Genomic DNA, 15,657 nt, shown 5'->3' on the forward strand with positions numbered 1-15,657 from the left:
TGACGTTAACATGGTTGGCGTCTGTAGGAGCACTGTCTTCATTCTGCTTAAAGTATCAATTCGAATAGAAGAAATTTTCAAACTGGGCCACAACCTTGCCTCCCTGTCTCGGGTATCGTTCAGGAACAATACTCGTTCACAGCACATGACCTTCGTAGTCACGGTTATGAGATAAGGTTTTCCGGGCAGCAGACTGCAACATCTGCGATCTACAATTAGAATGTAACTCCCGTTCGAGAGTCTCTTAAAGAATGGTTCTATTTGTGCTGCAGGTGTGCCTAGCTGGTGACATGAAAGGTTATTTGAGTTCCCTTCACATGCTCCATGCAAACTAATACCCTGACACAGAAGTGTACCGCTTAGTGACCTTTCACAATTATTGCCACTAAGGAACACACTTTGTCCTTTATTACTAACACATGCGTGTGTATAGGGCAAGTTCCATGTTGACTTAATGTATCCTGTACCCAACCTTTCATACTGGCCTGCCTGTATATATTTTTGGCAGTATTGAAACTGGAAAGTTGTTATCGGAATATTTATTATCCCATGTATTATCCATTCAATGACAGGTCGTTCTGACATTGTCAATGGTAATCTCTCAAGTTTTTCAATGCTCAGAATTGTATAGTCAGCACCCTTCTGTGCCAAACTGATTTGTTTATCAGTAAGGTTAAAGATATTAAATAGTGACGTTGTGTTGATTAAACGCCAAGGCACATAGCCTGAACGCAGATTTTGTAACGTCCAGCCAAGTTGTACAATAGAACGCAATTGGGACTGACCGTGTTGTAACATCAGTAAGTCTTGCGATATTATATCGATTGCTGAAGACACAATACTGGCCAGTGAATATATTCTGGAGGACAGAGTCATTAACCCATTGTCCACAAAAGAAAGTGATTTTTCCAAATTAATACGGTCAATTTCCCGTATTTTTTCTGCTGTCTCAATTTGAGTTACTTTCCAAACTTCATTGTAAGCTGCATATATAGAGGACGCTATGAAACGTTTTTGACGCTGTTTGCGTGGTCCCATAATGAAATCACGCAAGTCAGCACCCTCTTGAAGTAAAGTTAGGTGTTGCTTAATTTCTGCCAGTGTGGATGTTTGTAGCCATTGAAGGCAGAGCTTGCCCACACTGTAAGTAGTTACTATCCCTGGATGTTGTCTTTGGGAATATCTAGGGTCTGGCCTGGTCAATTTGAACCCCTGTATTTTGTTCAGGAATCTGTCTTGACAGTTATTTGTGTCTGAGGGCCAGATCAACCATTGTTTCCAATCAGGATGTGTTCTGTTTTGGTTTAAAATATGGTTCACGTCTATCTCAACATCTATAGAGCTATTACTGTTCGTTGTTGGCTTTGGAATAGACGGTTTGTTTAAGTCTTTGATTTTGGCTAAGCCAAGACAGGTAGTTTGTTGAATGGTGTCATTCAAAAATATAATTTGTTCTGGGATCATGCAGGCTCTGAACAATGATTCTATACCTTGTACTTGCCAATCTTGTGTACCCCAAACAGTTTTTGTTTCAATGTTACTGTTCCAGAAATCAAAACTAAATGTATTCATTTGCTCAAAAAACGAATCTGAATATATCAATTTTGTGTTTGTAAGCATGGTCTTCATACCTGTCTTATTTGACAATTTGAAATAAAATGTTTCTGCATTACTTGTGTTAAACCCTGAAAAGTATGAATATTTATCAAAAAATGTTTTGGAACTACCCTTTGGTGGAGTAGCACAATGTTCCCATTGGTTATAATTTAAAACATTTCTAGGTTGTGCAGATTTATGGAGATAATGGTTACCATAGTGGTTATAGCAGAACATTTGATCATAATTAGACGAACCCTGCAAATAATCATGTTCTGTAAATTTAGCAGACATTACTAGGTTAGACATCATATCATTAATACTTTCAAAGTCCCAATCATCAGCAAATGTGCTTGGTTTTACAAAGTCACTTAACGAGATCTTAAATTGGTGTGGATACTTCAGGATTTCAACCGGGCCATAGATTTCATAATCAGTATTGTCCCATGCTACACCGCCTGGTATAGGGTTGGCTGTGAAGTTCACTGAAGAAAGTTCTCTTTTCTTGACGTGTGAAGATGTGTGTGGTTTAAGGACCAAGTTGATTTTCTGGCTTGCTGTGTCCATTTTAGCATATTTTCCCTCAATGAAATGTCCCAAGCATAGTACCATGATGAGCCAAAGTATGAGGATAAATGCACCTAATGTCACCCAAATTTCAATCCATGGAAAAGTCAGATAGGTTCCCTTTAGTTGATGAAAAAGTTCCTTTGCTTTGTCTTTAAAAGTTTGTGTTGATGGCTGTACTTCTGGTTCGCTTTGTTCTTCTGAAGAATCATCGAAATTGATGAAGTAGCCGGATGCCGTTCTGTCAATTGTTCCAATTGTTCTGGATTACTTTTTGTTTTTGGATTTTGCTTTATTTCATTAGCAAAGTCTGTAGTTACATCATCGTAGGTTGTTGTTCCTTGATGAAAAGTTTTTATTTGGGTTTTAAGAGGTTCAAGTTCCATTGCTTTGTTGCATAGTCCTTGTTGTTTCACTGTAGATTTTCCAAATGTGATCAGTCTTTCAGTTTGAACCTCTGTTGATGTAGCAAACTTTGGTGTTCTGCTACTTCTTGGGAGTCCACTTGGCCTACTATTTGTTATCGGCCACATGATTGTGGTTTAACCAGGTCGATGGATATGACTCGGTTCTCCTTTTTACCAGCAAGGGGCGGTAGTACTACTGATCTTGTCCCGTTGATAGACAAGACAGGAACTGCTTTTCTGTAAGAAGGCCCAAATTCCTTCTTTACCGCGATCTTTTCTCTGACCAGATCCCCGACTTTTGGAATCCAGACAGGCCTTGCTGGGACAGGTGGTTTTTCTTCAGTGGTTGTTGGCTGCTGTTTCAACTTTATGTTGCTCAGGTCTTTTCTTGTTTCATTTAAGTCCTGTAAAATAGCCAAGCGATCTTTGATATCAAAGCATTTTTCTTTAACCACTGAAGTCTGACTATCTAAGTCCTGGATTAACATTCTAGTCCCAAACAATAGTTCGTACGGACTGAGTCCTTTCAGAGAATTTCTTGGCAGGTTATTTAGACTACGTTGAACACTTATTAGATGTTTGACCCACCCAGCTCCTGAACCTAATACCTTTGCTGTTATAGATTGCTTTATGCCTTGGTTTTTTCTTTACACCATCCCGTTTCCCTCAGGAAGGAAGTGAGAAGAGTCCCGCAATGCAATGTTCATTCTGGCCAGGCACCCCCCATAAGCTGTTTTAGAGCTAAAGGAAAGATTTTGGTCAGAACGTAACATGCTTCTAGCGTATATGCCATTTTAGACTCGCAAATCTTTGTATAACAGTTCCGACGTCAGCCGAGAGTTGGGGTCTACATTATAAGTGAAAATAGCCTTTACATGTTAATGTGACGCATTATTCATACTGAGTTTTTTTTTTGTTGTTTTTTTTAATTGATACATTCTGGAGTGAAACGCCATGGTAATAAACCGTTTCTCTCGCCACTGCGATCTCTATTGCAGTCTGGGCAGTTTTTTACAAAAATGTGATGATGCAGGCTCATGCCTGGCCACCAGTACACTGATTGTAATTCTTCCAGAGAATCTTTTAGCTTAAGGTGTCTGAGACCCTCACCCATATGTGCGTCTGCTATTAACAAGCCTCTCCTGTCCTTGTTTGGATTTACTCTATCCGCCACTCCAGGGATTCGAGCAAAAGGGACTGAGTTTGCATCGATTATGTATGTATAATTGAGTGGGTAATTGATCGGTAGCGCTGAGCAGTCGCCTTTTGATGACGTTTTTACTGCCAGCACAGTTTCACCGTCAATGTATTTTACTGCACGCTTTTTTGTAGCTACGGAAGCCGATTTAGTTGCTACCGCTGTGGCTGTCTCAGCCAATGAATTCCCTGCAGCGTGAACGCCATCACGCTGATGACTCAGTTAATGTATCACGTGAGTTTTTGGTAGTTCTTTCTGTAAATGAACTACTTGTTCCCAAAGCACTTTTTGCTTTATTGTTGCACCTGTGTCATCTTTGTAACCGTTTTGAATCCATTTCTGTAAATCGTTATTGTATGATTTGACGCAGTAATACGAATCGCACACTATAAGTGTCGGGAATTCGCGATCGGCATTATCTAGCGCCATTTTTAACGCTATTATTTCAGTTTGTTGTTCTGAATTATTTTCTACTGAGTGTGTTTTTGTAAGTAGAGGTCTTAATTTACCTCCGCGCCACACTTCTTTTACAATTTCGCATGTGGCATTGTAAGCCAGCTCTCCCCAAACTGAGGGTTGAGCATGTCCGTCTGTATATATTATACAGGCGTACTGTCGTAAAGGCAGAATGTCGATTGGCAGAGGGTATTCTCTCTCATATTCTAGATATTTTAATTCTTTCATTTCCGGGTCAAAATAGTATTTTACTTTGTCTGTAGCAACAGAATTTACCCATTGTATCCATTCTGGATTCAGTGCCGTTGTCGGTAAATTACATGGTGTTGTTAATGCCTCAAAAGCTGATTCTGCTGTTCTGACTGTAACCTGTCTACCGTCTGCTTGGTATTTTTCTTTTGCTACAGCTGTTTGAACCGCATGAACAATGTTTTCCTTGATGCTGAACCTTTTTTCAGCTTCTGTGTACAAATGTGATTTGTATGCTATTGGTACCTTCTCTCCCTCATTAGAGGTCAGGTATGTGAATCCGCATCTACCTGAGATGACTCGAATCACAAGGTTGCGTGTGTTGTCACGTGTTTGTAATTTTGTTTTAACTAACATATCTGTTTGTAAAGATCTCAACATTTCTGTGTGTTTTTGAGTCCAATTGATTCTTTTAAAATCTGGTTTTATAAGATCATAGAGAGGTTTAACTCTCTCTGCATAATTTATAATGTAAGTTCTTCCGAAATTTAGGAAACCTAGAATTGATTGTAAGTTTTTTAGTGTTCTAGGTGCTTGGATTACAGCACATTTCTCTAGGAAATTGTCAGCCAGGCTTTTGCCTTCACTTGATAGTTCATATCCTAAAAACAGGACTGTTAGATGGGCAATTCTTGACTTTTTAAAGTTGAATTTGTAACCCTCTGCTGCGAACCCAAGTATTATGGTGTTCACTCTCTTCAAGTGAGTATCCAAGTCATCATCTGTTAGATAGATGTCATTGACATAAGATAATGCCTCATCATCATATATTTGTAGTAACTCTGTTACTCTTGCTGAGAATAATCCTGGGCTGTTCTTAAACCCCTGGGGCAAACGACAAAAAAAATTGTGCGCGCCATTTATTGAGAACGCGGTCAAATATCTGCTTTCTGGTGCTATATTTTGACAGAAGAATCCATTAGAGATGTCTAATGTTGTTTTGTATTTTTTGCGCACTATGTTATTCATTAGTGCAGCACTATGCGAGTTTTGTACTGCAAAGGTTTTGCAACATGAGTTAAGGTGTCTGTAGTCCAAAACAAGACGATATGAATTGTCTGTTTTGGAGACAGGAAACAAAGGATTATTCATTTGTGAGGTGCAAGTTTCAATCACCCCTGGTATTCAAGTTGATCTAGGATCTCTTTTACCCGTTTTTTAGCTTCTTGCTTTATTGGGTACTGCCTCTGAGCAGTAGGTTGTGATTTTAACTGGATTTTGTGAGGAGGAGAGTCCTCATCCCATCCCAAATGGTTTTTATATAATGCAGGAGCTTGGGCTACTGCTCACTTTCTTGCAAGTGTATATTTTTTATGAATTGGAATATTATTTGAGAAGGCGGGCATAATTATTTCTTCGCCATGAGGGCACTCCCTGACAAACTCTGGTGGCCAGTCTCTTTCAGCTAGAAGGATATTATAGCCCTTGGAGAGATTATCCCAAAAGAGACCCCTTATTTTCCTAGTCTTATCCCCCTCTATACGCAATGTTATTTCATATATTTTATGAGGTTTGCTAACTCTGGTGTCTGCAGTTTCCACCTGAATGTATTCATTCGTGTCCACTGTCTCCAGATGATTCATAAGGATCTTGCGAGCTATGCTCACTTCTGCTGCGCTGTCTAGCATTGTCTGAGCCCATTCTCCGTTTTTCAGCTGTGTCCTCAGTATTCTCGGCATGGTTGATTACTTTAATACTGGCTACCTTCTTTTTTGGAAACTGTAATTTTTTATTTTGATGAGCAGGTTCCTTGTCTTTGGACTTGACGTGCTCTTCCCTGTGTTCTGATTGTCCTCTTCTTTCCGATTTCTGCGAGGAAGTCTGAAAAGATTGAGAGGGACGTGTATCAATATCTTGATATCTATCAGGTTTCTTCAGATTATCCCTATTTCTAAGGTTGTATTTTTTCTCAGAGGGCTCCCTCTGGGGAGTCTTGTGCCCTTGGTCCGGAGATCTTTCTCTCCGCCGAGGAGACCTTCCTCTGGACTGGAATCTTTTTTCTTTAGGAGTGGATTGTTTATTTCCATCCCAGCTCTTTTTTGAAGTGTTTAGATTATTCTTAATAAATATTTTTTCGGGTTTTTCAATAAGTTGGGGTTTCACCGGTTTTCCACCCAAACTATCTCTTCCTAGTTCTTCATAGGATTTTTCTATGATTCTGGCAATCTCGAATGGTTGGTCTGCTATATCTGTCTCTTTTAACCTCTGGCGGATCGCCACATTTGCTGCTTCTCCCTTTATATTGGCTAATAATATTGCAGAGACCTGCTTGAAGTCTTTTAGTAATTTCATACCAAGAGTTAAAGCAGGTTCTGGACCGTATTCATCTTGAATTTGTTTTAGCACATCTGGTATTACTGACATGGATGGAACACCATGTGTTTTTGTGTAAATGGAAGCAAAGACTGTACCCCAAATGTCACAGTCCTCCACATGTGGTGCGATTCCCATTGGAAGACAGATAGTCAGAATCCTGTGTTTCTCAACCGGGGTGGTATCTGGAAATACCGCCTCTATTTGAGTGATTTTTTGTGCTAACCAGAATGGAATTTGTTCCCGTTTTGTGGGTACTTTACCTAGACAGGACTGTATGTTCTGTGGTGTAATTTTATTTGTGTTCCCTTGGTGAGGGATCAGCTGTGGAATTTTAATAGCTGGTTGGACTGTTGAAGTCCGCATTACATATTGGACTAATTGTCTGTGTATTTTAATTAGTTGTTTTAGCTGTGCTAAAAGATCTGGTGCAGACATTTCTTCAATGTCTGGATGTGGTGTGTATCCGGATAGGACCGGCCACGTTGCTCCTGGTCTACCTAGTGGACCGAGCCTGGTGATGTGATTGTTATGTTTTAGGGCGCCATTAAACCAGAGCAGGTGCTCTTGGTATTTGAGTGGTATTTCCACCTCCTCGAAAGGAGTGTACTCATTAGGAGGTTCCTCTATTTTGTAATAGTGGAAGTCCTTTGTTACAGCGTTTGCTGCTGGAAAGTTTATCCATGAATAGAATACCTCTGTCTGCCGATATTCGTGTGCCTCAATTACGAATATGACTGTACCACCTCTCGGTGTCAGCCCATTTTCTATAAGTTTTAAAGTTATAAATTTCCTTATGTTGACCGGGATGAGTATTGCCTCCGGGTCAGTTTGCAGCAGAGTATTGTCAGCTGCTATGAGTTCAGCTGCTATTCTAGCTGTCTCCCTTTCTTCTTCATTTTCTGACATTCTACTGTCAAGAAGATTTTGTTTATTTGCAGATCAGGTTTCTATGGAAACAAAGATTAGATGCACAATATTTTGGAACAGTGTATCCTTCAACGTTGAATAAACCAAGAACCATACATAGGAGTCTCCTCCTACTAAGTTTGGCGGATTTAACCTTTCACCCACTCCAGACGTCTTTGGAGTATTATGGGGAAAAGGGGGTCTGTGTGAAAAAGCACGACTGAGTTACTCTAATGTCTTACGTTAGATTTATCGCCTATCCAAACCGTTGGGCGCCATGTAGTGTAGTTCCTATTATCCCAATAGGCTCTGCGCATTGGAATAATATCTTCAATAGTATAGACGTAGGACAGAGGTTAACTAGGTCTTCTACTGTCGATATTAGACTTAAAGTTTAGTGTTTGCCAGCTAGCTCAGAGTTCACTAGAAACTTTCTCGAATAGACAAGGAGGAGTTTAACCTCCCTGGATAGACAAGAAGGGATTTAGTTTCTGACAACCATAGAACATGACAACTTTGCTCTCCCCTAATCAAGAGTGTATCTCTAGAGTCGTGTGAAAACAAAAGACAACTTATTTTACTCAGTCAGTTCAGTGCATTCTTAGTTTCACCAAATTGTAGAGAAAAGGAAGAGACGGGCGTGTTCAATAAAATATGTTATTTATTGATCAGTCTCTTTTCTCATACAAGAGAAATGAATCGCTATTATTGCAATACTTATTGTTAAGTAAAGTGCATACAGTAATAACAGAATTATAAAATAATACTGTCAAAGCATTGATATGGTTTCTTAGCCATATGATACTTAAAATGGATAAAATAGATACATACATATATACATTGACTAATGGTACTCAACTGGTGCTTCTAACTACGCCTACCCCAATGTATCTGACCTAAGCCTAATACGTGGCGGGAGTAGATAAGTAGCAGTTTAAGTTAAGTTTGCTTTGCCAAGGGTCTGCTTCAAGAATTCTCTACAAAGGATGATTCAGTTCAGTACCTGGGATTTAGAAGGCTGGAGGGCTGGTATCTCTATCTCAGATCTTGATATTCCAGCTGCCTGCCAGGGCGGCTTGGAAGCGCCGGAGCTGGATTTCTCTGCAGGAGAAAAGGCAGCGTCTCTCTCTCAGCGCGTCAGAAAGGAGGGGCAGCGTCTGTGGGCTTCGCTGTCAGCTGGGCTCCTCGGCAAGTCTCGCTGCTCCAATCTTGTCACCACCTCGTGTGTTTGCTTAAGGCAATGTCGGTATTATTTATACCTGAAAGGTGCCGGATTGACGTAAGGATGGACATAAATACGTCAATAAGGATGTCATACGAACTGGTCGTTCGCACATTCTTTACTGAAGTTCTCGGCTAAATCAAAACAATGGCTGTGGGGATTTCCCAGGTCGTGGTAGGTTTGATTTGTTTTGAGAACACCGTATGCCTATTAGGGGACTGGAGAAATAGTGCTTGCCTAATGAGATGGCATGCGCTATGACCTAATCAGATAACAGGGCTTCTGTGCCGTTGTGTGGCTAATCAGATAACGGGTTTCTGTGCAGTTGAATGGCTGCTAGTTAATTATTAACCAGACAAGGGTCAGAAATAGGGGGATCGATACAGTACCCATAGTAAATACACCACACATTTTTCCAACAGTTTGGCAAGGGTGGGAATGTTGGTAATAGGACGGTAATTGTTTAGGTCAGTAGGGTCAGCTGTTGGTTTCTTGAGTATGGGTGTGACTTGTCCAACTTTGAGGGAGTCGGGGATGCGTCCTTGTTGAAGTGAACTGTTGATAATTTTGGTCCAGAGTGGTAGAAGTAGTGGGATGAAGTCCTTTACAGCGTTAGCAGGAAGGGGGTCTGTGAGGTGGTTAGAGGGTTTCAGTGTGGTGAGCAGTTTGTTAATTGTTTCTTCAGAATAGGTGTCAAAGGATGACCATGTAGCATGGTTTTTTGGTTCATTGGGTATTATGCTGTGGGGGTTGGAGTAAAGGCTTACGTCATTGAGAAGATCGTTCCTAATGTTGTCAGTCTTTAGATTAAAGAAAGCAGAGAAGTCTTCACAGGATTGTGTATCACCTGTAGTGCTATGCGATGGTTGGGGACGTTCCTTGGATTGTGTATTGATTAGTTTGAACAGTTCTCTTGGTCTGTTTTTTGCTTGGTCAAGCTGAAGGCTGAAGAAATCTGATTTTGTGCGCTTGATTTTCCTGAAGTAGGCGTTTCTCTTTTTCTTCAGAGTTTTAAGGTGCAGTGCCGAAGGGGCTGATCTCCAGGTGCGCTCTGCCATACGCATAGCCCGTCTATCTTCGTTGAGTCTGCCATCGTACCATGGGTTGGAGTTTTTGGAGGAGACTCTTTTCAGTTGCAATGGGGCGGTCTCATTGATTATGGAAGTCATAGAGTTGAGGTAGTGGTCGGTCAAGGATTGAACGTCTAGAGCACCGGTAGGGGGGAGGAGGAGATTGCAGCTGTGGGAAGGTAAAGAGTTTGGGTTGAGTTTCTTCAGGTCCCTTTTCCAGACCTTGGATTTGGTGGGTTGAACCGACCGGAATTGGTTGATATTGTGTCCATGAGTTGTTGGGTGGAGATGAGGTTGTCACCAGGTGGGTGATAGATGATGTGCAGAGAGCATACAGGTTTGCTCTCGCTGATGACATCTAGGCAGAAGTATTCACATGAGGTGAGCGAGGGGGAGGTGACTCTAGAAACTGAGAGGTTGCTCCTATAAATACATGCGATTCCACCGCCTGTCTTGCTGGTCCTGTCAAGTCTAATGATGTTGTAATTAGGGGGAACTAGAATATCCATGATGGGTGTAGAAGAATCAGTTAACCAGGTTTCAGTCAGAATGGTTAGATCAAGTTCCAGTGTATTAATGAGATCAGCGATGTCTGAGGAGTGTCTAGGGGCCGACCTGCAGTTGAGAAGCATGCATTTGAGCTTTGGGTTGTAAGGGGTGGTAGAGTGTTCTAGCGTGATGGGGACTTTTTTAAGGTTATTTGGGACGGAGCCTCTGTTGTTTTGAGTGGGGTGCCTAAGGGGGGTTTGGGTGAATCGTGGGGATGGAAAGGTGTGTGGTGGTTAAGTGGTTTTGGGGAAGAGGGTCATATGAGATGAGAAGGGTGCGTATGTCGTGGTCCGAGAGTGGAGTGACGGTGCGTCTGGAGCGGATGGTGGAATTGCGAGCGGGGATTGAGGTCCAGTATGGGAAGTTTTGTGTGAGAGGAAGAGTAGGATGGGTGGTGGATGTGTTGGGGGGGATGTGTTGGGGGGAAGTGGTGGTCCGTAGGGCGTGTCTGTGTGGTGTGAGGAGTAACTCTTTGAGAATGTGGAGATCTTCTTTGACTTGGAGGAGGGTGGACATAATCATGTCTAGTGTGGGATTGGGAATGGAGGTGGTAATGGGTACTGTAGGTGTGTAGGTATCAATGTTACTGGAACGGGGGGGTGTTGCTGCAGGTGTTGGTGGTAATAGTAAGTGGGTTAGTGATCGGGAGGGTAGGTAGGTTGGGTGTGAAGGGGGTGGTTGAGTTGGGAGGGGGAGGGATGTTGGGGGGTGAGTGTGGTCTGGGCATTGCGGGGGTGCAGGTGTGGTAGTGGGGACTAAGAGTGGGGGGGAGAAGTTGAGGGATGAGTGAGGGCTAGGGGTTTCCAGGGTGCTGGTGAGGTGGTGGGGACTGAGAATGGGGGGAGAAGTTGCTGGATGGGAGAGGGCTAGGGATGGCTGGGGTGCAGGTGAGGTAGTGGGGACTGGGAATGGACGGGGAGATGGGCTAGGAGGAGGACCTGTTGTGGGGAGTGCAGTTGAAGGAGGTAGGGTGTTCTGAGAGTCTAGTAGGAAGTGGGAGGGCAGGGTTCTGTTGGGGCATAGAGGGGGTGGGGGTGGGGAGGATGTAAGAAGAGGAATGAGCTAGGACTGTGATTGAGGGATGTGATGTGACTGTAACGGGTGGGTGAAGGAATAAAGTGCTGAGGGGAGGGGGAGATGTGTGTCAGTGTTGGGAGGCACTGTGGGGTCAAGGTTGTTAGGATTGGAGGTCAGATGGATAGGGGTCTGAGGGTTGGAGATGTATTCTTTGAAAGTGGGGAACAAGTTGTCGAATAGGTCAAGGTTCCTGTCTGTGGATTGAATTAGGATAATGCCGTTGTTGTAGATAGTGATGGTTGCTCTAGCTTGGAAGAATTGGGAAGGTGCGGTGGAAAGTGTTAAGCCATGGGCGGATTTCCTGGTGGCGGAGATAGTGAGTAAGCTGAGGAACGCTTTTCTCCATTGTGCTCTAGGTATAGTGTATAAGATGATGTCGGTGCACTTGGCTCCCTTGTTAAGTGAGAAGTAGGTGTCTAGAAAGAGTGTTTCAGGGTGGGACTTCAGGAAGTTGTGTTTAAAACGTTTGACGGTGTTTTTGGAGAGCTCTGGGGAGTAATTAATTTTATAAGTGTGTTTGCCCGTGGGTTCCATGTTTGGAGTAGAGGTGTAGGTGGGTGAAGGAGGTTAAATGGGTAGGAGAAGGTAGAGAGCAATGGTAAGTGAGAGAAGGTGTGGGTGTTTAGGTTGAAAAGTGTGCATGAATGATTAGACAATGTGACTAGTCCAAAATGGGCGCTTCAGTAGGCAGGGTAAGGTAGTGAGGATTGACTAGTCTAAGATGGCCGCCAAGATGGGGAGGTAGAGAAAAGTATTTTCTTTGATGTTTTGAGTCCAGTTTCACTTTCTAATTCAGGGCAGACCGAGGAAGACCAGTTTCAAGCTTGCTGAGAGAGGAGTCCTATGTCTGTTTTGATAGTCTCAGTGCCAGGCAAAGATTTAAGTTTAGTGAGAGCCTGGTGAAAATGGAGGCTGATTTATTGTAGCAGGTTTATGACCCCAGCCATTTTAGGCAACAGAATAAAGAGTGGTGAATTGCGGAAAATCTAAAATAACAGTAGAACAGAGACAGTACCTTGCCAGAGTCCTGCGTGTCAGATGGGTTGCTAATCTCGGTCGTTTTCTACATATATCATGGGAGGCAACGTCGTGTGCAGCATCTTTTGGAGCGATTAGCAGGTTTGCTAATGACGATCTCGGGAGCAGCAGGGGGGCCTCATGAAGGCAGCGCGGAGAAGAATGAGAGGAGCAGGAACGGCAGAATGAGCAGCGAGCGGTCTGTGCCATGAGCATCAGGATCACAGATGCAGGGGATCGGTGATCCCAACAGGATCTGTTCCTGTTGCGTGTGCTAGGCCAGTCACACAAGTGGGGTACCATTTTTATTATGAGAAGTGAGGGAACAATAGGTTGTAGACATTTTGTGGATCCAGGCAGATTCACAAACTTTCCCTCATAGACATGTGAGGAAAATGCGCGATTTTAGTCAAAGTTTGAGGTTTACAAGGATATGTAAACACTATGGGGTCCATGCAAGGCACATCAACCTGGACTCCTATGGCTGTATAGTTTTGACCAATATCTGGATATGGTAGGGTTTCCTGGTTTCAGCTGACCCTGTGCCTGACTAGTAGAGCCATTTAGTACAGCAAGTGTCTAGTGGGTTTTTTCCCCCAGGGGGGAGGCATTGAAGGAAAGCCCCCAATCTACCACTAGAGGACTGAAGACTGAAAGGCGCTTTTGGGATATGGGTTCAGCTTGTTGCCTGGGCAGGCTGCCCCCATCCATTTTCGTAATGGTATCTACATATTTAGTGATATTTAGTGAGCTTTCTTCACCATCTGGCCCTTTAGAAGGATTGAGGCAAAACCCCCGACCTATCCCCCAAGAGGGGACAGAAAGACTGTTGTGCCTAGGGGAGGGGAGAGCACTAGCCAATTGCCAGGGTTCCACTTCCCCCCTCAATGGAAACCCCAGGTGCTCATGGGGTCATTCCTTGCTTGGGGATGGTCCTCCTGTGGGTACCACAAAGCAAGGATCCACTAGGGAGAGAACCCACGGGAATGGAGGATTCTGCCTTTCTAACTACACATCCCTCATTAGAATTGGTGTTTTTGGAGACTGAGATATGCCCTTGAGCACCAATCCAAGTGAAAGTGAAATTAGTTGATTGGCTCATTTCACTTTCCCTTTAAAGTTAAAGACATGAAAAGTGAGGGAGTTGCTAGGATGCCACTCAAGATAGCCACCTAGATGTGAGTCTCACCACTTCACTGGGACCGCCGTTGAGCAATTGCAGTCTCCACTCACACCATCTGGGGAAACTGGATGTTTCTACTAAGCAAAGCTGCCAGAGTTCTGGGGAAACATCGCCCGGCTGCAAACATTGCTTTTTTCTCCTCTGATGAGTGGATGGCATCAGTCTGACTGTTGCAGCTGCCGTTTTGGATTTTAACATGTCAAGGGAATTAATTACAGTGCATCTGCAGCAGCAATTTTTACAATGTACTGAAACAGCGTCAGTGAGTCTTTTACACAAACTTTTTCAGTTTTCCTCAATATTTTCTAACCTTATTTTGCTTATCTTTTGTCATGCAAACTTATTCTTATGCCTCTCACAAAAGCATATTAATGAAATAAGCACCTCATTGATAAGGAGCAGGAAGGCCATATGTGCATCTTATTCAGACACAGAGGTCACTGCTAGATACATCAACAGTAATACTTTTGTCCTCACATCTTTCCAATTATTTGTTTGCTCTTAATTTCTTTATGAGCAGAATTAAGAAAGCAAACTATTCCACCAAGAGTCATTCTATTAATATATAAGACTCAGGTTTGTCCTCTGGAGAACTTTTAATGGAAGGTCCAAGTTCCTCTTTAGTCATGGCACATTTTGGTGCTTTTTGTTCTGTGGCTACAGCTAATATCTCACTGAAGACGATCTCACCCTGTTGTGCCAATAAAAGACTTAAGCAGAACCACCTTCTCCAGAAAATGCGTCTTCTCCTATTTCTTTAGAAACTTTGTAGGATGAAATTAATTTCGAGCCTTAAGACTGTTTATCAAGGAAACAAATAGACAGATCCAAACCCTTGACAATGGTCAAATATGGAGACCAGAATAATGTCAGTGGAGCAACATGTCAGTGATCTTCATTACGAAACTACTAATATTGCAGCTCTAGAGAAGGACATCCTTGTGTTGAAAAAACACTTGGAAGATCTAGAAACACAAAAAAGATGCAACAACCTACATATAAATTATCTTCCTGGAGGTATTGAAGGTGAGGATCCTGTGACCTTCTTCGACTACCATAAACATCCAGTGTGCACACAGATTGGGTCCTCAATTATCTTCTTCGGTGGCTCCAGTTAAATCTCGTGGAGTGATTAATTTCTTTCTTGGGTCTACAGATCTCTTGAAAGTCTTAAATGCAACCAAATCTAAAAAAAACTGTTTATGTGGTCTAGCGCGAATTTTTTTATCTCTTTGGATGTCTCCACAGCTAAAGCTAATAGACCAGAAGACTTTCTCAGTCATCGTTCTTCGCTACGATCTTTGGGTGCTCGTTATGGGCTATTTCACCTTTGCATCTTCAAAGTAACATATCAGAACAAGACCACTTTTTGTGATGATCTTTGAAGTTTATTCACTCTCATTCAACTGTTTCAATGAACATAGCTGGTTCTTCTTCCCACAGACATTTCATGCAAGGTTTAATGTGTCACTAATTCTTATTATCTTCTTCACAAGTTGACTCTTGCTGGTTGCTCGTTTTATGTTCATTCTTTTTTTTCTTTGTTTCTACTGCAGGTAATCAAGATTTATTTCATTCTTGTTTCCCTTTTTCTTCCTATGTGTCATAATGGTGTGGTGCTTTGTCGCCAGTTGGTCGTGCCCTATTAACCTGTGTATCATGAGCCCATTATACCTCTTGTTCTATCACAAGATACATGCTCTCAGTCATTGGCTTCTGACATGTACTGTCCTATTTATTCTTCTATTCTACCTTCTCCGCCTTCAATTTTGTACCCAAACTCCTTCCATACTCCATTCTTTATATTCTGTTAATACCCTGTTGTTATTGTAGACTGTATACTT

This window comes from Lissotriton helveticus, chromosome 2_2 (genome assembly GCF_964261635.1).
Source record: "Lissotriton helveticus chromosome 2_2, aLisHel1.1, whole genome shotgun sequence".
Classification (NCBI taxonomy): Eukaryota; Metazoa; Chordata; class Amphibia; order Caudata; family Salamandridae; genus Lissotriton; species Lissotriton helveticus.